This window comes from Calliopsis andreniformis, chromosome 5 (genome assembly GCF_051401765.1).
Source record: "Calliopsis andreniformis isolate RMS-2024a chromosome 5, iyCalAndr_principal, whole genome shotgun sequence".
Classification (NCBI taxonomy): domain Eukaryota; kingdom Metazoa; phylum Arthropoda; class Insecta; order Hymenoptera; family Andrenidae; genus Calliopsis; species Calliopsis andreniformis.
In genome coordinates this window covers 24,289,306-24,317,187 of record NC_135066.1, presented here as the reverse complement: position 1 = coordinate 24,317,187, position 27,882 = coordinate 24,289,306, and the positions used below count along the sequence as shown (strand labels likewise).

Genomic DNA, 27,882 nt, shown 5'->3' with positions numbered 1-27,882 from the left:
ATATACTAGTCGAATCTTTAAACTTAGTTTTCCCGAAAACTAAGTACCTTATAAAAAGAATCGTATGGTTTGTTTCCGGTTTAGTTTTATATGGATGTAGAATCATCCTCTTCCCGATTGTATCGCACGCCCTATCACATCGTACATGTTCAAAAATTAGTAACATCCTCAAAACAAGCGGTTGGGTAGCTATGGATCATAGTTTCATTATAAGTAACACGTCCCAGGTTCGATATCCAGTACGGAAAGAACTATTTCTTTTTAATATTTACATTGCATGTAACAGTATTTTGCAAATATTGTAACTGTTTTGTACAAATTTTCATTTATAAATACATATCTAGGGCATAAATACATACATTTGAACGTTTCTCTGCTTTTTTCTGTATATTTTATGGAGGAATTTCCGCTACCTAGGGCCTAGATCAGCTCTATCCAGCGTAGAGGCCCCTCACTCGCCTGCTTTTCCTTCCTATTGTTTTGTTGCTACACCAACACATACGTTATACGTAGTTTTTGAGCTTTCTTATAAGCAGGGACACTAACATATCATGTCGGTCTTCTTAGCGTTGCGTAATTTTTCTGATGATGAAATGAGGAGTGCAAGAGCTAGCAGGGTTCGCGAGCCCTCGCTTGGACAGCTCTGCCATAAATACAGCGACGAAACACGCATAACGTTTCCGTGTGTACATGATCTATTGCAATTGTTTCTTATTTGTTGTGTGAGATTATGTGCATTAGAGGGAGCGGCTGGCTGCGACGTCAGCCACGTTATTTTAATTCTCTGTAAATACATGCACATGATACGTGTACATATGTATATACTCAATACATATGTATTTAACGTAGAAAAAAGTTCAAACATAGATACTAGATATATATTGACAAATGAAAATTTGTATACCAAAATTGCAATATTTGTGAAGTAATATTACATACAATTTAAATATTTAAAAAAAAAAAAAACAGAAGAATCCTTTCTATACTGGGTATCGATCATAGAATCTGAAATTTAGAAAGAAATCGACACCCGCAGCTACCCAAAAGCCTTCATGTAGCCTTCATATATATGTGGAGACATATAATATGGAGTTGTTTTAATTGTTCATAAAAAAATTCATATAGAGATATTCCTCAGAATATTATCGTTTGATCTTAAGACTCATCCCTCAAAATTCTATAATAATCTCTGATAACCGCATCAGTAACGAATTTACATACAAGCACTAAGTGGTTGCCTCGTGATCCATAAGACAGGGGCTTCCCATACAACAATAAGAATATACATCATTTAACCAGAAATTCTATACGTGTAAACGAACAGAATAGTATTAGCAACCACTGCCAAAAACTTTAACCAAATCGAATGAAAGTTTAGGCCATTTTACGAAATTGTTGTTAGCTTTTAACACCTAAAATGTGAATAGTATAGCTACATTATTATCGCGATAAATGTGAAACAGATGTCTTTTCAAATGTTTGATCTAAATATTCTTAATTTTACGTGTATTTAATTGTACATAAAAATAAAAGAACATATATTCTGCATAATTTATTTGTTTTAATGGGGTTCCAGAAATTTGGAATGCTCTCTTTTACAAATTGAAAAAAAAATATTTGAGCAAATGAAAAGATTGTGCTTGGCTCGTGTCGCTTATTGACAACTTGAACAATTGAATTTCAATGTTTTATGAGCGAAAGAGTAAGAATCACATCTGCCTTCTTTCTCAACTTTCTAAAGCGTCGGATTCACATACACATGGCTCGTATAAGAATGTGTGTGTAGTGGAAGAGGAAATTTTCTAAGCCGCGTCCCAAATTCGAAATCATAGAATAGCTTCATTTTTGGTACATAAGAGGCTGGAAATCAGGCTTCCGGGGTTGAGTTTTCGAGTGGCACTAGCACGTTACGCTGTCTCTCGTCATAAGCAAGTTCAGGTTTAAGTCCCTTACGAATCAAATAGAAAAACCATACAGTACGTATTAGTTACTGTTATGCATTATTTTACTCTGAAACCCTCGCATTTCTCGGTTCATCAAAACTGAGAGTGCCTTAGCATCGCAACAATTTCATACAACTACCAATTATAAAAGTCCTATTGTTTGTGTAACAATATAGTTATTAAGTTATAAATGTGAATTACGATTAGTTCATTTAAAAGCCAAGAGTCAAATATAAATCCTCTTATATCAAACCGAAAGCAATATACTCTAGCCGCTCAGAGTGTGTTGTTTGAAATGTAAGTTACGTGCTTTTATTAATAATCTGAGATGTACTTCTCTGTTTAATACATAGGCCTTCCTTAGTGACACCGCCGTGTTTCTGATACGGGCCTATCCACGCTTCCAAACTCCTCAGAGGTACCACCGTGTCTAAGACGCGGGCCTATCTGTTAATAGCATCTACTAGAAAAAACCAATCCACGACAACGCGGTCGAACTCCACTCCCTCTTGGCTCGTAACACACGTAGTTTCAATAATAATCTTTATTGAAATGTATTATACATATGTTATATGTACAGATGTATCAAACAGTATTTATTAGATACATGGTTACAGGAAGTCTGCAAGTCTGCAAGCTTCAACATCACACGGAAATCAGTGATCTGAATAATGAACTTCAGAACGATGAAAACATTTGAGGTTAATATTATAATTTGTATGAATTGTAAAGTTTTGCATTATTTTTAATTTTCAATTTATTTCTTTTACGATAAAAAATTGTATTATTAATAATAAGTACCCAAAAAATCTTAAAAAGGTTAAAAAAACCACGCCAAGTATATTTTAGTCGTTTTCTCAATAATTAATAATTTTGAAACGAAATCTGAAACGCAATTTCGTCTATCTTTATTTTCGTTTTATTTTAGCATGTAGAATCACCTTCTCAAATTTCTGACACTTGTCGTTGAACAGCTTATAAAGCTAGAACTTTTTTTTAATACGTTTGTTTTATAAAAATGGTATAAATATGGTATCTCAAATTTTTTGAGATACCATACAAAAATTATTTTTATTGATTTGATTAACTTCTTTTTATTTCATTTTTCTGATTTTATACAAGTTTATGGTCTATCTTCTAAGGTCACTTCAAGTTGTAATAGCATTTTATCACATGACACAATCACTGTACAGAGTAAAATGTAAAGATGGAGAAAGATAATAAATATAGAATATTAATGTGCAAAAGATTTTAACTGTCTTTATACATGAATTCCATTTCAAAACGAAACATGAAGAATCATTTTTAACTTCAATAGTATAAATAGATTAGGAGATAGAACAGTTGTAAAATTATATTCAAAGAAAGAAAAGATTAAAATATGTGGATCTCACCTGTACCTCAAACATTGTCTTAACAGAACTTTCTGGCTTAAACAAGCTTCATCTGAAAGACAAATTGTTTTACTACCAGGAAAAAGTCAGACAATTTCAATTTTTTCGTTCCACCTTATTGACTATACATCATCACTATCATTTCTCCTGCAAAGCACAATTTCACAACGTGTTCGTGTTGAATCGTTACGATCTTGCACGAAGACTTTCGGCCGCGGTCGGCTGGCTCCCAGCAACTCCACTTCCGAGCAGTGGTTCAGTCGCTACGCGCGCGTCATACTGAATGCGTTGGCTTTTCTCGTGTCCCTCTGCCTCAGTGTCTCATTTGTGCTAAGAGCAACTCGATTCGCTACGTGTGTCGATCCTTGATCGAACATCCCTTGTTCACGTGTTTTCCGTTTGAAGCCTAATAAAAAACGTGCGTTTTTGAATCAGTGCCAGATTGAGTTAACAGAAGTGAATTTCGAATACCTGCGTTTGAATTGGCGGCTGAGGTGAGTACACGCTAAAAGCGCGCGCTCTACTTTTCAAATTTCGCCGCGACTCTGAGCACTAGACAGTAAGTGCATATCAATGATGTGTTGCGTCGCGTCGCAATTCTTACTTCTTCCATGAATATTTGAGTTCATCGTGGTTAGTCTAATACAGTTATTAGTAGGATAATAGGCGATAGATTCATGACAGCATTGCGTGGTAAATTGTCTTTTTTTTATATTTTGGACGGATGAAACACTGTAGATACGCAAACTCACAATTTCTTTCTATTAACGTTTTCAGTTTTTGTGCAGCTGTCGAGTTGTATTATGTATACCCAGTGACAATTTTTTTGATATTCGGGAATTACAGTGACGGCAGACAATACGAAGTATATCTTTTTTTATGTGCGGTTCTAATTCAGAAGAAGGTCATTCGTGGAATTTAAATTTTCTTTTCACTTCGAAAGCTAAATTTGTAGTGAAACTCAAAGGTTATGCATGGAAGGTTTAAAATTGGCACTACTGACTATTAACATTTATATATTTTGATTATTAATTAATACAATAGTAATTATTTATTTTATTCTAAACTGACAAATTAATAATATACTTTTTAAAAGTTTGAGAAAGAAATCTTCCTACCAATTAATTTTAGTATGTTTGCAAAACATAACCAAAAGTTATGTATGAATTTCTGATCTTTCTAGGACTACAATAAGTTACTTGATATTTAATACCTATAGTTCTTGATTATTAAATAGAAGCGTAATTAATGACTGTAGGTTGTCTAATCATTTAAATGAATAACGTACATATTTATTTAATGTTTAGGGGATCTTTCTATTAATCAATTTTAATGTTAATTATTTATATTAATATACTTGTACAATATAAAAAATCAGAAGTCGTTTACAAGGTTGCGATCCTTCATTTCTTGCTTTATTATTTGGAGAATTTATTTCACTGTATTTCAAAGGAAAATTAAAAGCCAGTATTAAACCATCTGTGTTCGATTCAGAACTTTAAGAATAAAACATTAACCTCGAAAAATGTGTTTGCGTAGATACATTCTTCTGCTTTATTCGTTAAAAAGTAGTATCGTTAAAAAGTAATTTTCAGTATAATCTACGAAGAAATAAGAACTAATTACCAGATTATTTTCGTACGTAGTTCATGAATTTCGATCCAATAAAATCTACCACCAATTTTAAATTACAATAGCTCGTAGATTCATCTTCTGCATTTAACCACGTATTCTGGACTTAATAGAAGTACGATTTTTTCGCAATGGAACCACACAGGCCATGAATTATTTGTCATCTCGGAGGGATATAAATTCTGTTTTGGAACTGACGTTTAGTAGCGTTCAATATGCGTTCGGTCAGTGAGTTTTCTCCTTGTGCCAATAATTTGGGGCTACGCGACGTGTCTGAGGGAAAAACTGAACAGCCATTTTCACGAAACCGCTCGAGAATTTTTATCAATCTGTCGCTATATTAGCATTAGTAATTTTTTAAATGACGTGCGTAAAAGCATGAGAAAATTAAATTTAGAGCTATTTTGTACAGGTTAACCTAACGATTACTTATGTTGGTCGACACATAAGTACTGGAGATGTTTCTTCAGTTACGTGTATTTAATATTTAATCCATATTCATTATAATAATTGTATAAATCGTTATATAGCTTTTTACATACATTTTCTCTTGCAATTAGAACCTATAACAATTAATCAATTGCAGATACCTTGGATTTTAAATTCAGTGAATTTTTAATTAAAATTAATTCCAATCTCTACTACCTACATTTAATCGATAAATTTATTGCGTAAACATGTATATACTACTACTTATATTTTCTAAATTCTTTGAAAAATATGAGTGTAGTGTATATAACGGTACCAAGTAATTTTTTATATGTTACTGATATGTTACATAATAAAAATTAGAAGTGTGCGGGTACTTGGAATTTTAGGTTCGGGCAGACTCGAAAAAATAAGACGCAAAATCAGGCTCGGGCAAATAGCCCGATTGTTTCAGATAGACTGATTCTTTCTCTAACTTTCTTGACTCTTTGCTTTGGGCTACCCGAAAATTTAAATGTATCGGGTACCCGTTCGAGTCCGTCCGGCTTTAAAAATGCCTGACGAGACTAATTGAGTACCCGCACTCCCCTAATATAAATGTGATTAAAGAAAAAGAATTGATGAAAAATAAGTCGTCCCAATTTATACAGGATATCTCACGCAATGGAGACAAGTTATGTTTTAAAACTCTTGTAGATAGAAAAAAATGTCATATAACAGAGTCAAATGGTTTAGAATTAAATATGTTCTCATATTAATTGTATGCACTAATGCTGCTTAAAATGCACTTACTTTTTATATCGAACACCATACTTTTCAATGCACTAATTGATGCACTCTTTTCTTCTCTACAAGAAAGTATCAAGAGACTCATGCCTTAAAAGTACTAGTTTAGAAGTTATTGTAATTGAAAAATATTTTAAACTTACCAAAAATAATTTTGATATCGTTGACTTATAACAAATATTTAAATTAACTTTCTTCACACTTCGAACTATGGAGTCGAGACCAAAAGAATTATGGTTACGGTCATGGTCATGTCAGTGAGTCGACCAAAATGACACGTCGTGTCACTCTCGAGGTTATTGAGAGGTTTGAGTGGTTGCGGGTTTCCTTTCAACTGTATGTCCTGACCAGAAGAAGCGGTCAGGATTTTTATTCTAGTCAATCGAAATCTGTAAGCGGTTATAAATGGTCAGAAGTCAGGTCAGAACTCCCTGTTTCAAACACTTTCTCCACTTGTTTTGCACATTATTTAAGACACGAATCAAGACTTCGTCAGTAATTCTCAATGTTTTTTCCAAAATACGTTGCTTAATATCTTCAATATTCTTAACAGAGCGAGAGTAAACTTTATTTTTTAAATATTCCCATAAAGATAAATCTAATGACGTTGTCTGGTGATCGCGGTTGTCACAAAATTGGACCCCATATCTTTTCTTTGAAATAAATATATAGTCTTATCACTCTGAGGTCTCGTTCGTTGCCAACGCGTTACAGTGTTCCCCTACTTTTAGAGGATTTTCCTCCTTAAACACATCGGTTATAAAATTCAATTAGACGTAAGAAGTTCTAATATCAGTTTCAATACTGGGTCATGGAAAGCCCTGCTTTTGAACGTGTACAGCATAACATCATTGTTTTGTAGCTGTGTAAAATACAAGAACACTTGGACAATAAGAAGTAGGTCATCTGGGTTTGTAAAAAAGTATTTGTATTTTTGAATTTAGTTTCAAGTTAACTCTTCTCTGTGATCTGAAGAAGAAACATTATGTACTGTTGCATCTGTTTATATTATTTGTTGACTTTTAAAAGTACAAGCAGCGTTTAATGCTATAATTATTTTTCTCAGCCTGTTTTATAGCAATTCATTACGCGATACTTACATAAGAATTATTAATCTTAGTCATAATTAAAGTTTTGTGTTCATACGTAGCACAGTAACAGTGTGATTATATCACGAATGAAGTTGTCTAAAGTTAAATGATGAATTAAGATCTTAACGAGGAATACGTAGCGTAACAGTATCTTCGTAAATCTCGCGTTTACGAGTATGAAACTTTGGGAAGTTAGATTCACCGCTTTGGAAGTAAATGTTTAGTTTTCATCTTTCTTTGTGTCCGTGGAGAAAACACGTGACACATAAGTTTACCAGGAATGATTGATGATCCAAGATAAAACGAAACAACGCTGTGGATTTTTGCGCGAACTCTTCGTGTTGAATTCACGTGAAAACGTCATAGCGTGCAGACGTGTTTTCTTTTGTTTTACTTCGAACGTTTACACTGCGTGAATATCTGAAATCTATCAGTGAACATAAAGTATAAGTACCATATTCAAAAATATCTAATTGTTCGTTTCTTGGTGATTCTGTGATTCTGTGATTCTGTGACAGCACAAAATGACTTCTCATGCAATCCAAAGTCCAGTCCTATCTACTGTTAACAAAACGTACGCAAAGGTTGCAGCACACAGCTTTAGCCCAAAAAAGGATCAAGCAATTATAATCGAATCAACTGAAGGTAATACCATTGATGATTGCATCGACGGTCTAGAAAAAATAACGGATACCAGCAATATTTTGTTTATATCCAAAATCTCAGGAGGAAGAGTTTGCATATTCCTGTCAAACAAATCACTAGTAGAAAAACTAAGTAACAAAACCGTACAAATAAAAGATCAAGTACTACCTATTAGACCTTTAATGGAAAAAGCAAGAGAGTAGTTATTTCTAATGTTTGTCCAGTGATACCAAATGAAATATTAATAGAAGCTTTACAAAATAAAAGTGTAACTCCACTTTCACAAATCAATTATATTAGAGCTGAATTAAACAAATCAAGCCGTACCTATATTCTTTCGTTTCGAAGACAAATGTATATTAAGGAAGAAGATGAAAATATTCTTCCAGAATCGCTACAGATAAGTTATGACGGCACACAATATTGGGTATATCTGAGTACAAACTCTACGTGCTGTTTCATTTGTAAACAGACTGGGCATTTAGCGAAAGTATGTTCGAAAAGGATCTATGAAATATCGATAATACTTCCTGTAAATCAAAACAATGATGAAAGGCGACCTATAGATGATACTTCGATAATTACTGAAGACTCGCCAAAAGTAAACAATAAAGGGATAAAAAGACATCTTACAATCATTTTCTTCTAACAATTCTCTGACAACTAGAGATGATATAATCGAACAAACAAGCTCACACGTACATAAAACAAATGATGATGAAAATAAAATTTTTAAAAAGCCTAAAGCAAAAAAAACAAAACTTTCAGATGATTCAACTTTATTGGATAATAAGGAAATAGAAGCAATTCTACTACCAGCAAAACACGTATTTGAAAAAGATCCAACTAAACACTGTTTAAAATTATGACCAATTATAAGTCGTTTTTAGAAAAAACTCATGGTCGTTCCGATATAGTAGACACTGCCTTAGAATTCACAAACGACATAGTTGGTTTAATCGAAACAATCGTGGAAACTTATCCACACATAATCGATCGCACCCTAAAAGAAAGATGCTCACGAATTAAAAAGTGACTCATAAAAAGGCACCTTCGTGTAAGGACTTCCACTTTACTGGTTTTAAAACATTTAGAAAGGATCGTCAACCGTGCGGACTAATACGAAATAACTTAGCATTTATAGAGCTAACTAATGTAAAATGTACAGGCGCTTCTGTAGAATTGGCTGGCATCAAAATTACCAATGTAAAACCCGTAATCGATCTTATTATATGTTACAGAACCCCAGGTGTGATCCTTCCAGAATTACAATAGAATGAAATTTTTGAAAGTATTAATTTAAATAACCACACTGTTCTAATGGGTGATTTTAATGCACACCATAACAATTGGAACTGTAGCGAAACCGATACTAATGGTATTAGATTACTAAATAGCTTTAATAGTTCGAATTTATTTCTTCATAATCCTATATCAATCACATACGCTCATAACAATAATCGTAAAATGTCTAATCTCGACTTAATATTTTCATCAGTAAACATAGCTGATAAAATAAATGTTAAAATCAATGATGACACATGGGATTCTGATCATATCATTTCTCTATATTTATCAAAATATATGCAGAAAAAAATATCTACCGTAAAAAAACCTTTAATATAAAATCAATAAGAACTAACTGGGTTGCGGTAAATAACAACTTAGAAGAAAATTACTACAAATTACTGTCATTGGAATATGATCGATTAACAGAGCTAGTGAAAAGCTAGTGAAAAAAACAGCTAGTGAAAAGTATTCTGTCTTTATAGATATAACCAATGCTATAAAGTCACATACACCTAGAAAAAAAATTGTTAATAATAAAATCCATTGCAACCCGGTTCCATGCTGGGATTCTGAGTGAGAAAAAGTCAAAAGAATTAGAAAAGCAGCTTTCAAAAATGGTAATTCACGAAAAACCTCGATGATTTTATAATATATAAAAAGTGTCAAGTTTTAGCTAGAAAAACCTTCAAAAAAGAAGAGAAACAACTTTAAAGAATTCGCAAAAAGCCTTGACTTCAAGGCTAACATAGGATACGTTTGCAACTGCCGTAAAATTTTCAAAAACAAATGGACGAAAATAATTCCGGCCCATGTACCAGAAAATCTTCAAATAGATGAGAATATTAATATAGCATTAGATAGAATTAGTCCCCCTTGGGTCCCCACTAATCCAAATTGGATACCTGTATGCAAAAAAAATGATATTTTAAACTCGCCCTTCAGTTTCACAGAATTTAACTTTGCCCTTAGCAATAGAAATAGGCGATCATCTCCTGGCATCGATGGCATTGATTACATAATTCTAAATAAGCTACCAATTAAATACAAATTAATTCTCGTAGACATATTTAATGAAATTTTCAGTACGAATAGCTACACAACATAATTGAAGAAATCATTTATCTACTTTATTAAGAAATCTGATGGTAAAATGTAGGCCTATTTTTTTATCATTGTGTGTATGCAAATTATTCGAATCTTTAATAAAAAGTAGAATGGAATGGTGGTTGGAGGGCAACAACTGTCTTCCCAAGAGCCAGGCAGGTTTCAGAAGAGGACAATCCACTATTGACAATGTAACTAACCTAACTCTAAATATTGAAGAAGCCTTTACTAGAAAAAAAGATCTTATAGCTGCTTTTCTAGACGCGAGCAATGCATTTGACAATGTAAATTCAGATATCCTTTTACAGAAATTATCAGAGATAAGATACCCAATAAATATAATCAAATTCATAAAATTTATTAGTTACGAAAGATTAATTTTTACTGATATCAAGTCAACCCGCAAGTCAACCCAGAAAAGTTTGCTCTCATGTATAACCTATATGTTTCCAAAATAACAGAAGGCGTGCCTAGAAACATTACGGTTTTGCAATTTGTAGACGATATCGCTCTTTACTGTAAAGGGATTAGGAACGACAGAAATAGAACGCTTTCTTATCTAGACAATCCAAATGTTATAACAGACTCATTAATTAGGGAAGAAAATTCATGCACCATCTTCACAGATGAGAGTAAATCCAAAAGTGCGATGTCAGTTGGTAGTGCTTATCTATGTAAAGATTTAGATATAACAATAACAAGATGTGTAACTAAAGACTCATCCGTCTTTACCGCTGAATGTATAGCCTTAAATGATGCGACAAACATTGCCTTAAGCCATCCTAATCAAACTTTCTATATTTTCACGGACTCCTTGAGTGCTCTAATGTCTCTTAATCAAATCAATCTTAGTATAAAAACCGACCCATATATTCTAGAAATAAGGAAAAATGTGTTTGAATTCTCCAAGCAAACCTTGAATATTTACAAAATTAAATTTTTTTGGATTTCAGCACATATTGGCATTTTTGGCAATGAATAGGTTGATAAGTTAGCGAAATTAATAACTAGCACAATAGCTGTAAATTCTCCTAAAATCTCATACACAGATCTTAAAGAAATAGTAAAATCTACTGCCTTCAAAAATACATATAAATTCATAGAGAATGAAGATCTATACAAAGGTGTTGATTATTTTAAACACTTTCATAATAGGAATCCAACACCATGGCATTATCAAAAGAATCTCAAACGAGAAATAATAGCTATAATAAACAGATGTAGATTCGACCACTATAGCCTTTCATTCTCACTTACCCGAATAGGTATAATTAACAACTCTAGATGTCAATGCGGACATGATATACAGGACATAAACCATGTATTATGGCAATGTTCTATATGCAATAAACAAAGATTACAATTTATAAAATAATTGCAGAAGATGAACTACTCCCTGCCAATGTCGTGTTACACATTGCTCTTTAAGCCTACTGTAAGATTATGTAAAGTTATACACTCGTTCTTCAAAGCATGTAAACTAGACATTTAAGAAAAGAAAACATTGTGACGTACACGCAAGTCAAAGCGAATAGATATTATAAGTATTGGAAAATAATTTGTTCGCGGAAATTAAAATTGCTTAAATAATAAAAAAAGAGACTTCGTGTATCGGGTTAATCGAAAGGAGTTTCTTATCCGGGAACGCAACGGTGGAAATAATTTTTATTGATAATGAAGGTGGGAGATATTAACACTTTTTGCATTTCTGTCTATTGAACTTTGCACATGCCTAAGATAATATAAAAACAAAGTCTGACAAGTGCATGCGGATATCTAGTTTTCTTGAAATTTTGAATTTCGAGATTTACAATATCAGATATATAGTTAAGAATGAAAAAATTCATCAATTTATGATTAGTGTTTTAAAATATGAGGAATTGAGTAATTCCCATTTTTGCGAAAATCGGATAAAATGAATATCGCAGAAAATGTCAACTGAAAAATATTTGTAGTCACAAAGTATATTCGAAATTTCAGTTTCGAGAATAAGTATTTCAAATTAATTATACACAATTAAAAGAATTATATTTGAAAAGAAGAAATAAAATAATGACGATTATTGAGTAATAATAAATAAATTATATTTCTTTGCGCGAGAATACCTACTGAAAGTAAACACGTTTTCACTGCTTTAGCGTAATACGGAAATTGTACAGTTCAATATATCATTATTTCGTACAACATATATTTCCAATTTGTGTATAACTAATTTTGTATTCCATTTCCGTGAAAGTACAATACTGAATTTAAAAACAGCAACTAAATATGGTCGAAATGCAGCTTCTATTTGGATGATCAACAAAATATGTTGAAGTGTAATTTAAGTGACACTATATGCTTTGAGCAAGAGGTTTCACAGTCGAGATCCAAAATTCTAGATTTATTTACCAGGTAAATACCGAAGCACATGTAAAAGTCCTGTCCCATGAGCACCAATGCAACGGACGTTACAACAGACGTATGTAAAACGTATAAAAATTTCTCATTAAATGAGAACTTTAATTGAAGATAGCATAACTTAGTAATTTCAAACTAACCTATATTCTTTTGTTCAATTTTTATTTTAATACTTAAAAAAATAAATTGAAAATTTCTATATTAAATACTTAAAATGTTGAGCATTTCAATATTAAGAAATTTCAAAATTAGAATATTTAAATATTGCTGTATTTAAAAATTTCTATATTTAATTGTAAATAGGAGAAATTGCTTTACTTTGCAGTAAGATGGTCTGTGTTAGTTTTTGTTTCTGTTGGTAATACAGGTCGACTTTCTTTAATGTGTCATTTATGTATTTATGTATTTGGCATAATAATGACATAATAATGACATAATAATCTATTTATATATAATTTGGCATGATAAAGTAAACAGAAGATGATGCAATGGAAAGTTGTAACGAAATCACCGTTTGATGAATGTGACTTATAAGAATATAAAATCATAAATTTATCTATAGATTAGTTATTATTACAGCCTGTATGAGGTAAGATGGTGCACTTATCATTTTATCATTCGTTTTATAGTTTTTGTAGTTTACAGTTATCCACTACAATACCACGAAATTATATTAATATAATATTTGTTGAGTGTGACCCGTAGTGTGTTAAAAAATCAAGCAGACATTAAAGTCCAACGTTCCATGAACTATATCGTCTTGTACGAAATATTGAAAGATGAGCTCATTCATGTACTATGTAGGATTGTAATCGTTAAATCAATAGAACGATTTTACTCCAACATGTGAACAATTTTACCCAACACTCAGATAAGATGGCTACTTTAAAAGTTATACTTATTTTCGTTTAGTATGGCCATCTTACCCCGATCTCCCGTATAAATTAATCAGTAATTTAATTGTAAGTGTAAATCAAAGTTGATAGCATATTTTTATATGCTAGAATATTTGGAATATTGAGAAATGCTTGTATGAATGCAGTTACACATCGTGTCCGTCAAATTATACATTCGTCTATTACAATGTCTGTAGCTTCACCGTTCGTGTGAGCGAGTTTTGAATCTTTAGATGTTGTGTAGCAAACTGTAAGACGTTACGTTAATAACGTAGCTTCAGAGGTAACCCACTGGAGATTGTTTTCTCTATTTAGGAACATCCTCTGAAGGTTTCCTTTATCGCGTATTTTTTGATTATGCAAATAAACCGTCTTACGAATATTACATTTTACTGCAAGTAGCGATGTTTTAACCGATGACGTTTTAACCGTGTATTATCCCATAGCCACCTCTGAAGTGCTTTTAAATTAAAACTGTAGGTACACCTGTGAACTTCTCAGTCAAAGTTGAATACTCGCTCCAGAATCTTATGGATTCTTCTTGTTTTCAAAATATACCATACCAACTTTATTGCTAATTCAACAAAGGAAGCATATTTTAAAACACAGAAAGATATTTTCAACTGAATTTCAGTTAAAGTTTATGAAAACGTTTACTCAAGTGAATCAAAATAAATTTGTTTTTAGTTTTACCAATGATTAACTTTAGAAGCGTTAAATATCAGTAAAAGAATATTATGATCGATAGATTTGTTTTGAAGTTTAATTTCAAATACTGTGGAACTTTTGTTAAAATTCTTTTTTAAAGTACTTTTATCGAAGCATTATTGAAGACAGTTTGAAATTTTCAAAGAAAATGCCGTTTATTTGGGCGAAAGAGGTCAATTTCCTCGAGTTCAGAGAATGATGGAAACTTCACAGAGATGAGGAAACCAGAATGATACTTTAGCGGAATCTTGCCGGCAATTAGAAAGCATTAATTAACAGAAAGAGGAAAGGCAGTCACAACGATCTAATGGTATAACGCAGGGGCTCGTTTTTATTTGAAGCACTATGCTTTTGTCGTTAAAATGAGGGTTATGTTCCGAATGACCGATCAAGAAGCAATGTGAATAGTGTGGATTGTTTCATCTTCATAGCCTATGTATCCTTTTGGAATTCATTGTTGACGTGTGTTAGGATTCAAACTTTCTACCAAGAAAAACAAAATTTATGCGCTTCATTTTAATACCAAGGATAATTTATGTAGATCTCGGATGAGATTATGTTAGGGCAAAAGTCGTTACAGTGCAACAAATGCATATTGCATTTGTATTAAGCTTCGTCTAGAATTGTAAATACAATTGTAGTAATTAATTGTTAAGAGAACTTGACGTCTACAATTCGTACTGCAAATTTATATCTGTTAATATTTTGGATTTTGTTTCTGAAATATTTCATTTCTTGTGCAGGTATTTTTTTATCCCATACGTAATATTAACATACGTAATTTTATGGATGCAACTTTCTGACAAAAAAGATAATCAAAATGTAAATGTAAAGAGTATAAGAAACACGATCAAAATAAATAGAATCATTATGTGTATATTATATTATTCAGTTTAGTATTTAGAGTTTGAAATTACAAATCGATGAACGTATTCAGTCAGAGCGATAGAACTTTAATACGTAATTAATTATCTATTAAAATGATCGATTACTGTTTTCCATGCAACAATACACAATGAGCAGAAGGAAATTGTATTTCACACGAATACATACATTTTCGGGCCCATGCTATTCAAACACCTTTTGTAATTTTCCTTTCTGATTACCTTTCCTTTCTTAGACCTTTCAAGTTTTGAGCCTTGATTTGGCATCCAAAAATCGCGAATTAATTTGATTGATTATATTGTAAATTGCGTTTAAACAACAAAACATGATCTTTCAAAATAACGGACGTTGCATTCCAAACAGCGGGGAAGAATTTCTTTGGTAGTTGCTTTCGTTCTCACCCTGGCGTATTTTATTCTTGCGCGATTGTAACTCTAGAATAGATTCGGGAGTATGTAATTAACATACACTTCTATGTGTAACAAAAATAGAATTTATTGCAACTTAACACTTATTGATAATTACTCCGTACATGTGTACGATACGAATTGTAGCGTTGTCTGAGAATCATTCGCATAGACGATCAGGATTTTTCTGAGGTCTCTAGAACGTCTACACAAAGGGTCATCGTAAAACAACACGTGTTGGTTTTTCCTGAACGTTACAAGGAAAAAGAGAAAGTATCCCTTGCAACGCTCGGGACAACGACGTGTTGCCACGCAAGATCTTGCTAACTAACATCTGGTTAGCATCGCCAGCATTTGCCAGTAGAAACGAAACTAAAACCGTTCGAGTCACCACATAACGTTTTCCTTAATCAGGGTAAATATTCGTTTTCATATGATCTTTTATCGTTTTAAAACTATAATTTTTCCTTTCAAAACATTTTTCTCTACTTCCAATAAACGAATAATAATAGATACTGTTTCACCTTAACTTTCAGTCTACAAGGTGTAAACAATATAAGTGGTAATATTTTAAAGGATGATAATATTTTAGAGGAAATTAAATGGAATACAAAATGTCCTATGACATGTGTCCGATATAAACCAACAATCGGATAATTCTGTAATTTTGCAGATACATTGAGGGCAGAAGTAGATTAAAAAAGTCTGAATATATCTTATTCTGTCTCTCATGGTTTAACTTTTATAACACTTTAAAAATCCAAGATGTTGGCAGGAAGAAGATCTCAGATTTTTAAAACTTCATAAAAGTTAAACCATAAGAGATACAACAGAATGTATTAATGTAATTTAATATTAAAAAATAATAAGGAGGCAAATTAGATATTATCTTATAAGGCATTCTGTGTTCTACTTGAACTCCGCTACCACCCTTTAAAATATTCTACGTACATTGTTTATATCCTGTATATATTTTCACTGATTTGAATATTGAATCGAAGGTTGTATTGCACGTTATGTAATCTACGTATTCGTATCATTTACTTCATCTGTAGAATGAATTGATAATTCTTTATTATGAGTTAGACAACTATTGCTAGTTTAATAGCAATTCCATTATCATAGATTGATTGTAGAACCTAAAGCCTGTATCCTCAAATTCTTTCAATTACTGTTAATCTCGAATCATTGTTTGCATATATATATAATATATATAACTAGTCATTTGGTAACACGTAAAACAGCAATTGAAAAGATTTCATAAAGCGCTAATCGAATGTTCCTCTTTTAAATAGCTATGTATTGACTGGACGTTTTCTGCTGGCACTCAGATCTGTCGTGGATTTATTTTGCAACTTCACGTGTATAAATCAAATCGCGTCTGCAGTTATGCTCGTGTTAGAATAACTTGTTTACAACTAGATATGTATATCGTATCGCTGGAAAATCTGTAGCTGTGTGGAAAAATTTATGTCAACCTAAGCCGATTAAACATTCTGATCGATCGCTGAGAAAACTATCGTTTCGGTTGGTTTCGGTCAAGGCATTGTGAAAGCGCAAAAACAGTCAATTCCTAGAGAGAAATTGAGTAACAGCTTCGGTAAAAATACATAACATCTTTATGATCGGTTTCATGACTTATTTCTAAGAAATATTCAATTCTTCTCATTCAGCCAATCGTTTTTATCCACAAATTCCTTTCACCATGTTACGTACAATACCTTAGTACAAATAGTGACAAATTTTGAAAAGGTATTTCTCTTTAAAGTATTAGTATTTTTCTCGTTTCGCTGCTGCATATTGAAGATATCGTAACGGAAAATAAAAACTGAGGAAAAGACATTCGTTGCTATGTTACTTAATTCAAGTTTTGTGTCATGAAATTTAGATGCCTCATTTAGATAGTGTGTCTTAAATTACTTTCCAAGTGGAAGCATTGCTGAATCACAAAATGATGCGGAACATTCAAGTAGAAGATATGAATAATTCATGTCATAATTGCATTCATATCTGAAATTATCTCAAAGCAGTTTCATTCCTGTTGAGCTGTTCAGCTGGTATAATTGAAATAGCTGTTCGCGCTCTCTGCAGATCGTGCGGACTCAAGATAACGTGTAATCCTAATTAAAAGCTTTTGCGAGACTTTACAGCTCTCGCTACTTACCGCCGGTTTCTTTATTTCATTACGACATAGTGGCAAGGAAATTCATGTGACTGGTGAATGGCACGTAGTGTGAAAACGTGTCGGGACACACGAAAAAGCCATCTTCAAGATAATTGTCAGTATTTTTGTTCATTCTATGACACTGTTTGTATTTATGCATCACAGCGTTTGTTGGAGTCGTTCTTAATTTTTAACTACTATAGTATTATAAATCATAATTAGATCACTGCGACTCGCAGGTATGTAATGACTAATAATTTTTTCTCTTTCGTTTGAAGAATAATGATAATTATGCAGAGATGCCACCTCACCGATTTCAATGATCTTGAAGTCCTATATCTACATGTTACTGTCGCTCAGCTTTACTATCTTAAATACTTGCGAAAAACCTTACTTAAATGTAAATGCGAAATTTTTAGTGAAAGACGAAAAATGGTGCATAATTTGAAATATACGGTTGAGATACGAAAATAAAATATCTACCAAAACATTGCCAATATTGTAGTCCCAACAAATATAACTTTTAATCTTATTTCTGCCGCTACGGTGTATCTCTCATTAAAAATACATATTTTTGACACGAAAATCATGTTTCACCCTATGAAGTCTGCCTTCATTTTTATGACAACAAATCAACTTATAAAAATCATTGTTTATGCTACAGTTAGTAACTTCCTTGATTGAGAAATTCAATCCTTTTCGTAAAGAAATTCAGTTGTTATGAACACAAGGTTACTATAGAAGAAGTAGACACTTAATATTTTATACAAACCAAACTATTATAGGTATAAACGAATAGATATTTTACGTAGTTTTGTAGTTAATGTCTTTACGTTTATATTAACCTGTTATAAATGCTCTCTGTGTGAACCGAGGATGCAAATGTCGATGCGATAGTTCATTTTGACAGGAGTGACGGCCTGGCAGCCCGTGGTACTGCCGGTGGAGAAGAAATTCGTCGCCCCTGACTATCATTACTGTTACAAGAGGATTGTGTTGTCATTATTATAACTGAACTTCCTTACAAAAGGGCCTACCAAGTATTTTTGAGTCCAGTAAGCTACTAACTGTAACATAAACAGTGAGTTTTGTAAGTTCATTTCCTGTCATAAAAATGAAGGCATCCTTCATAAGGTGAAACATGATTTTCGTGTAGCATCTACATCTAAAATATTTTTAATGGGAGGCACACTGTAGCAGCATAAATAACATTAAAAGTGATATTTGTTGGGACTACAATTGGCAATATTGTGGTAGAAGATTAAATTCTTGTGCTTGGCGTTTTCCAATGATTTCAATGGATTTGTTTGCTCTAATATCTCAAATTGGTGTTTTCAAATGATTGATGCTTTAAAAGCACTTAGCGTGCTTTTGTTTATATTTTGAACTTTTTTGGGGGCAATTTCAGGCCTTTTGGAGACATTGAATAAAGGTTTGAATAAAGGAGAAATGCTACACACCTTTTTGAATTAAAGCAATATTATTTAATAAGGTAAGGAATTGTTTAATTTGATTCGTGAACTTTTGTAGTATATTCTTCGATGAGAAAAGCATCCAATATTGCTAATGGGAATTGAAGAGTTGTTACAACGTACACAATTGTCAATAACATTCGTTTTGTAAAAAGCTGCAAAATAAGTACATTTTTTTCCTTATGTGTATATAGATAACAAAAAACTACAAAAAAGTAAAAAAGTTACGCCAAGTACATGAAAAGGTCGGTACTGTGACACAAAAAGATGTGAAATCGAAATGAGCTGCAAGTACATAAAGGTGCTTTTCAGTAATGTGCAAAGGCGACACTATGTAACGTAATGTTATATTCGGTGCTTTCCAAGTATACTTAAGATGACACAACTATGCACAGCTCAAATGCTGTGTTCAAGTTGGCGTGGCCAGGCAAGGCTAAGGTGTCGATGAATAAGAATTATTTAGAAATTGCAAACTAATGAAAGTGTACGCAATGTGTTGAAACTTTATTTAAATTGCTGAGTTAGTTGCACGTCTGTGAAAGGCAAGGTATTGATGTCGATAAATGACCTCAGAAATATTTTAAAATGCAACATAATGAAAATCTATTCATATTGTCAGAGTTTTAAATTCACGAATTATCTGAAAGCCTGCGAGAGGAAGTATGGTACTAATGATCAGAGAATACATTGCCTGGCCACGCTAAGTTGAACACAGCATTTTAGCTGTGCATAGTCGTGTCATCTTAAGTATAGTTGGAAAGCATCGAATCTTACATTACGTTACATAATCTCGCCTTTGCATATTACTGGAAAGCACCTTTATGTACTTGCAGCTCATTTCGATTTCACATCTTTTTGTGACACAGTACTGACCTTTCCATATACCTGGCGTAACTTCTTTACTTTTTTGAAGTTTTTTGTTAGGATCTCACTTCTTTTTACAAAGATAATTTGTATGGGGAATGACCTCAGATAATTTTTAATATTATACTTTATAGAGTAAAATATAAAAAAGTAGAAGAGCTTGCTTTCCTACTCGTAAATCATCAACGGATACCCACGTTGTGCCCTTACCCTTTACCATTCTCGTGTAATGACCATCGGCAATACTTTTACCATGGTGAAAAATCGCTGCCTTAAATTTATAACAGCGATTTCCCATTTATATTTTAGTAGTAGGTATTGCTTTGACATAAAAATTTTCCACTTTTGTTGTTCCACTACTATTGTGATCGAACACGAGTAATTTTGCAATAAGAATTTGCTTGGAAGCAGTTATATTGACTTTCTTCATTATGTTTGTATTTGAACTATCACAATTATTGTAAGGATCTGTCAAATTTATCCATTCTGTGAAATTATGTTTTATTATGTCTTGAAATTCAAATGATTTCTTTAACATCTTGGGCAGTGCAAGGTGTACCACACAATGTATACTGATAGTAGTACTTGTATAATTATATTTGTTGTAATAAACATACATTTCTATCGTAATTTTTCTTCGACTATTTATTTTATCAATATTTGAAATTTCTGTTCCATTATAGAAGAGAAATTTATCAACTAGTTAATTACAAACTGAAAGCAGTTAAAACAATGAAATGATAATGTTTTAAATGATAATTCTGGCTGCAATTTGTTAGAACATATTTCGCACAAGCACGGCACAAATTTTCAAAAACTTGTGCGAATGAAGATTCTTCTCCGTTCTGTAACCTTTTACTACAGATAACCTCCCTGCCGGTGTGTCCGAAATGTCATTCGACACTTGGCAGATTCTCTTTCCAATGACCGCCGAGCCCTGCCGAATGATCCCGAGAGTCGACGAACGAAACATGTGTTACTTCCTTTTGGTTGAATGTATGCGTGTAACGCGTATACGTATTATGTTGATGAAAATTTGCCTGAAAAATAAGAATCATAAGAAGAATCAGAAGAAAAATCATACTATTTTCGACTGATCCATGACATGATATTACGATATTTGTGTCATAGATTGACCGATTTTATTGAATTTGGTCTTATTGGAAAGCTCAGATGCGGTTTACATAAGAAAAATGCTTTTAAATTTAGAAAATATTGCCCGTGTAATGAGATATTAATGAAATAAGTTTCAGGTAAGGTTGGCATTACCAATTCTCAAGTAAAGATACACGGCAGCGACAGTCGACATATATACATGTATACAGGGTGTTCTTCTTCGTGTACTTGGCGTCGAAACGCTATCGCGTCTCTAGATTAAGCATACGAGATAATCGATGATCTAGATAAGCAGGTATGTGTGAAAGTAATACATACGCTGAAACACTGAAAGTATATGACTGGTTGCACATGAAAAAGTGATTATTGTTTCCATGAAAGTAATACATAATAAGTTTAATATCATTGTTCTCTTTAAACCTGCACACAAGTAAAAAAGAAAGCGATTCTTACTTTGTACAGAGACTTGCGCAGAATAAATAATATCATCAGTATCAAAAATTATTGACATTATTGATCGATATTAAAGAAATGTGAATTAAATATTGATGAAATTTTGATTTTTAAAATACAAACATCGAGTACTTGTAATCTACCACGCCAGGCACCCCTCGCATAATGTACGTTTGCGCCTGCGCCTATACGCAACGGACATCCGGACATCCGTGCATACTATGGAGAAGAAAATCTCGAAAAATGATGTTAAAAATTACACTTTCTAGAATCGCATTTAGAGATCTCAGCAACAGATGTATCGATTTTTATGAGACTAGGCTTAATCTAAAGATCGTACCCATGTTATATTGCGATAATACCACTGAATTTTAGATTTGAGCTACATATCCAATTACACGATTAAAGTTTTTCATATGCAAATCGCCAAACATTGTATATGTATGGTAGTGTCACCTACGCCCCGCATGTACTTGGTATTAAAGCATTCCTTGAACGACCGAAGTTAGAATAATAGTAATATCAGCCTTTATTATTATAACCTATGTCATTGTGATATCTGTTGCTCATGGAATGTTTTATATTTCGTTTTTGCATGCCTAGTATGTTTAAAATTATGCACCATTTTTTTGCTTTCTACGTTCGTTTTTTGGTCATCGCTCAGAAACTGAAGCCGTGCTGTAGTTATATGTAGAGGAAAAAAGTTGTCTCAAATATTGAGCTTTAAAACATATTTTAATCCCACCAAAATTGGTAAAGTGACTCCTTCCCTGTATAATTACCAAAATAATTATAACTTTAATGGGTACGTAATTAACCCCTTAACGCGGGAGCATTTTTGTCTAGAAAAGTACTGTGCAAACGGAAATGAAAATTACACCATTCGAAAGCTTGTGTTATCTAAATTAAATGATTCATAAATATTCTACAATCAAAAAAGAATTATATAGGCGAACTTTCCTGAATGGGCCGTTAGTATGATGCATATTACATGTATTTGAAACTGATGTAAGAAAAAATGGGAATCTGTGTGACATTAAGTCGTGACAAGAGGTTGTCGCTAAGGGGTTTACAATTAAAAAATTATTTGGATATGGAGTAAATTTTGTTTCGAAATAAAAAGATACAGTATTTAAGCTCGTTGATTTAGGTAAACACGCTGTATGTTTAGTGAACGTAAGACGGAATAATACTCTCGGCATTTCCTTTCACGAATTAAATATATCGTATGACGCATTGTTCCATTACGCGGAATTCAAATCGAGAAATTGATGAAAAGTTCAGAGTACGCGTTATTGAGGCGTGCATACATACGCATTTCATTTTCGGATTGTATGCAGAAATTTGAGAGGTGTTATTATTGTATTATGCGCTGTGAATAATGTGCATACGTTATTTGGACTGTACGCTTGAAAAAGTGGATTTATGTTCCCTATTTTCAATGGACAAATTTTGTTTCAATGTGTATAGTGCAATTTGTAATACAATTTTATGATCTTGAAGCTTTCATTTACACGCAGTAGCATATGTAAAGGTTATTTGGTTACAGCTGGGAAAAATTTAAAAGGTGACTCCAGACATTAAAATAAGATAAAATGAAGAATAACAAAACTACTTTTAAAACATTATTGTGTTAATTATAAGCGTTTAAAAATTGGTAAAATACACTGGTAGTTCCAAATACCTACAATCAAAAGAACAGTTATTATTATAGCCATTGCTTTTTTTAACACTAGAACTATCGAAGGAGTTACGATTGTTTTCTATACATATTTAATTCTTTACAAATGTTATTCTTGTTCAGTTAAAATACTAAACGGAGAAAATATATGTACAAGTTCTTGTTATTTTCGTAACTTTTTAAAAAACTTGTAATATTGGCCAGGAGTGGGTTGATTTCCGAGATTTCGAATTCAGGTTGAGTCGGGTATTTTTTGAGTTCGGATCAGAACTCCAAACTTTTTGATACTCGGATACCCGAATTTTATGTCGTAGATCGAGTGATTTTTCAATCAGATTTTATTCTTATTCATGTCAGTAAATGCTTACGTATTCTATGTACGTAAAATCAGATTGTGAAAATCCACAAATAAATAAAACAATTTATAATATATTGTGTGAAAATTATTTTATTTTAAATTTCTGTGAAGGAAACAATTGTACAATTTTTTGGGTATTAGTTTGGTTCGCATGACTGTTTCAACGTTGCCAGCATCGGAAAAGAGGAGTTTACTGGATGCTTGTGTAGCAGGAATAGCAAGGTATGTTCTAGATTCTAGCTAATTACTGCCAGTATGTATTGGGAAACTCTTGAAATTACATTTCCACCAATCAGTTATAGATAACGTAAGATTCGAATACCCGAATGTTACAAATTTTCGAATTTCCGATCTGACCTGAGCAGTACTTGACCAGACTTCGGTTTCGGGTATTCGAGTATCACAAACTATCGAGTCCCGAACCTTTCACCGCTTACATTCTTTCTCGCTTACATTGGAACACTCTGTACATATATTGAACGACTTTATAGGAATTTAATGTACTCTAGCATGTTCTATTGAAAATATGTACCCTAAAAAAAACAAGTTTGCTTAATAATATACAGTATGTCCCACGAAATCCTGGACAGTCGATTATTTGCTAACCTATTAAAGATACGAAAAAAGTTTTCATATGAAATTGAATGGCAAGAGGGGGCTGATTTATTGGCCGTAACAATTTTTTTTGTCATTATTGTTTACAGAGATATGAAAGTTAAGTTTGGTTTTTTAAATGGGATTATATATATATTTTTTTGATCAATAGATAGTACGTTTCAAGACGAATTCAGCAAACATTAATGTATACACCTTCTTTCAAATAGTTTTTAAGATATTACGCGTAAAAGTTTACTGATTTTCGGTGGAAGAAACTCTGCGAGACCAGGAAGCACAGTAGGGAGTCTCGACTCTCGACCACACTTAAGATGCTACGGGTTAACACGTTGCGTGCGGGGGTAAAAAAATGGTCGAAAAAGGTTTGTCCGACTGTATGCTAGCGCGCGGCAGCACCGCCGGGTCAATAATTCTCCGGGGAAACGGGCTCAACTCGATAGATCTACCCTGTCGCGCGTCGAATGTGTTAAACCGTGCCTCTTGAAACTAATACGAAGAGACTGTGGTAGGAACGGCAGGCCTAAATCTTCCACCGAAAATCAGTAAACTTTTACGCGTAATATCTTAAAAACTATTTGAAAGAAGGTGTATACATTAATGTTTGCTGAATTCGTCTTGAAACGTACTATCTATTGATCAAAAAAATATATATATAATCCCATTTAAAAAACCAAACTTAACTTTCATATCTCTGTAAACAATAATGATAAAAAAAAATTGTTACGGCCAATAAATCAGCCCCCTCTTGCCATTCAATTTCATATAAAAACTTTTTTCGTATCTTTAATAGGTTAGCAAATATTCGACTGTCCAGGATTTCGTGGGACATACTGTATATTTAAGCACATGCGTGAAAAATTATTTGCAAATTTACAAATAATGAGTCATTTAACTAATAAATGAAACTAGATAAATTGATAAATGTTATAAATACACGCATATGTTTTAGATACTTCGATTGTTATTATTTCAGACCAGAATGGGAATATCATAAACGAAACTCCTAATTGAAACTCATGAAAATTGGAATTCTATTAAAAGCGAAATTTCAGTTAAAATCTAAATTATGAAACGATGCTTGTTATTGAAACCATACTAGTTTCCATTACTTAAACTCAGCTATAAGTATTAGAAATCATAGTTAACTAATTGTTTATAAGTTTTATAGTTGCATATGTACGTAACAATGGAAATAATAACCAAAATTCTGGGCTATTAGAAAATGTAGCATGTAATGCGTATAATCAAATAAATGTTGTTATAACACTATGTACAGTAGAACTTTAAGTATTCGAACTAATTGGGGGAGGGTATTCGAATAATGGAATTTTCGGATAATAGAACACATACTTTCCTGATGTTGCTTTTCATGTATGTATTTTGGAAAAAATATTACAATTATTATTTCTATATAATAATAGCAAACATAAATGATAAATTTAAGCCTGATTTAGTTAATTTATGAGCGCCAAACTTTCTTAGTTATTAAGTTGCAACTTTTCTAATATTTCCATTCAGTTTTGTATTGAAATCAAGAGCCCTTTAACATATAATAGGTCCAGATATTTAAATTATGTATTGTGTACATTTTGTAAACTTTCTAAAGAATGTAGTGTCTAAGGTTTTGTTTTTTGGGTCTTTCAAAGTTTTGCGATTAGTAGAAGCCTGTTGTAGATGATTCTTGATATCATGCTTTCATTTTCTTAATGATCATAGTTGCTGATTTGTTAATACCGTAGTTTTTCGCTAATGTAGTTGCTTTTTTATCAGCTCAAGTTTTTTAATTAGATTGTGTTTTGCTTTTGTAGTTATCTCTACGTATTTTCGTCGCGGTGATATTATGCTTATGCTGTAATCGGTACTAGACTAAATTATTACATACTGATCTCTAAAATAAATTGTGCCGTGTATAAACTGTTTGAAATTTAAACGTTTACATATCAAATGTGTTGGTACAACAGACAATACGGACAACAAAGTATTCGGATTGTCGAGAATTCGGATAATGGGTGTTCGAACTATATTTTCTAGCATATGATTATTTAATTTGATTAGATTTATTAGCAGTTTACTGATTTTAGTCTATAAATAGAATCATCGAAACCATTATAAAATTTGCCATTCGCTTTTAGGCTTCATTTTTAGAACATGAAAATCATTTTTTCAAATGTAAGCAAATTAAGTAAAAAACTTTAAATTAGACATGTCGCATTTATTACACAAATTCAAAGTGAGCAAAATCCTAATTTAATTCCTACTCAATTTTATGTAAATTACACAGTGTTTAAATTCCTGTAAAATTCTTGGCGTTAAATAACTGGCTGTAAATAGCTCTGATCACATTTGTTACTTTTTTGTTCGGGATATATAGTTTACTACAAATGAAAAATTTACAATTTATATAAAAGTCAACTCAAATCAGTGTGTTATTAAACTGGAAAGGAAACTTTCTGGAATTAATAACACGTTTTAGACAATCAGATACTTATTTTATTATTTTTTTTTACATAAAAAAATGTTCAGTATCAAAGGCAAAACCGCATGTCCATTTAATAAGTATACAGTTTATTTTAAAGTAAAGCTTTGGCACAAGTTTCGAATGACCAGTTAAACTTAAGTATTGTATAATTGCGAAAATAACTTGCATTTTTAATGAATTAGAAAGCTAGTGAATGTCGTAAATGTAAATGTAGATACAACTGTATGTACCTTTGACGACGCGACATTGCGAAAACCCATTTTCCTTTGCTTTCTCTTTCTCTAAGATTGAAGCAGACACAATAAATGAATAAACGGGGAACTTTGGACAAAAATCATGTAACTTATTGCTTAACTGTGGACTTTACCTTATCATTTACTTTTTTCCTTGCTTTCTTTTGCAATGTTTTCCGCCGATTTTGCTTTCCTCTTTCACTCCTCCTGATGTTTCCCCCTCAGTGAAAGGACATTCCCAGTGCTTTTTTGCTTCACAGAGTGACTGATAATACACCCTTTAAATGAAACCAAGTTATCGATCTTTGTTCGTGACCAGAGACTGTAGAGACAGGACATTGATTGTAGCGGACAACATTCTTTTGTGCCACATGTCACGAACTTTTGTCCGTAGAGAACTGTTTCCATCTTGTACTTGTACTGCCGAACTTTCAAATTTATTCCAGACAGAAAACTTCGTTTTTATACGTTAATGATTTTTCATCAACGACTTTGTTTTAGAAGTGATCCAATTATCTATGCCTAGTTTATTAATTCTATGTTGGAATTATTTATTTGCATTTGTTCTGTTTGAAAACAAAATTTTTGGCTTGGAAGAGAAAAGGGGGGGGGGGGGGGCTAGGGAGAAAGGGGGAGGGAGACAATCGATACAGAATCGTTTGAATTCGTCATATACAAAGGTATATGTAAAAGGTATACTAGGTATAAGTTTAGTAAATTACAATTTAGAAGGAGTATAATTAAAACACAAGTTGTAGACAATGAATTCTGTATTTGTAGTAGTTATACGCGTCTTTTTAAATTTGAAACGATGGTTTTTTATTTGTCGGGTTATTT

The 27,882-nt window shown here is 32.4% G+C and overlaps 1 protein-coding gene across 1 annotated transcript in view; it reads left to right on the top strand.

Annotated features, from left to right (window-relative positions):
- The first annotated feature begins 3,668 nt into the window (after positions 1-3,668).
- Positions 3,669-27,882, top strand: part of Irsp53 (Insulin receptor substrate 53 kDa) — a 370,121-nt gene continuing 345,907 nt past the window's right edge. Inside the window, exon 1 of the mRNA XM_076377827.1 lies at positions 3,669-3,831. The gene's annotated coding sequence lies outside the window, so the exon portion shown is untranslated. The remainder of the gene's footprint in view (positions 3,832-27,882) is intronic.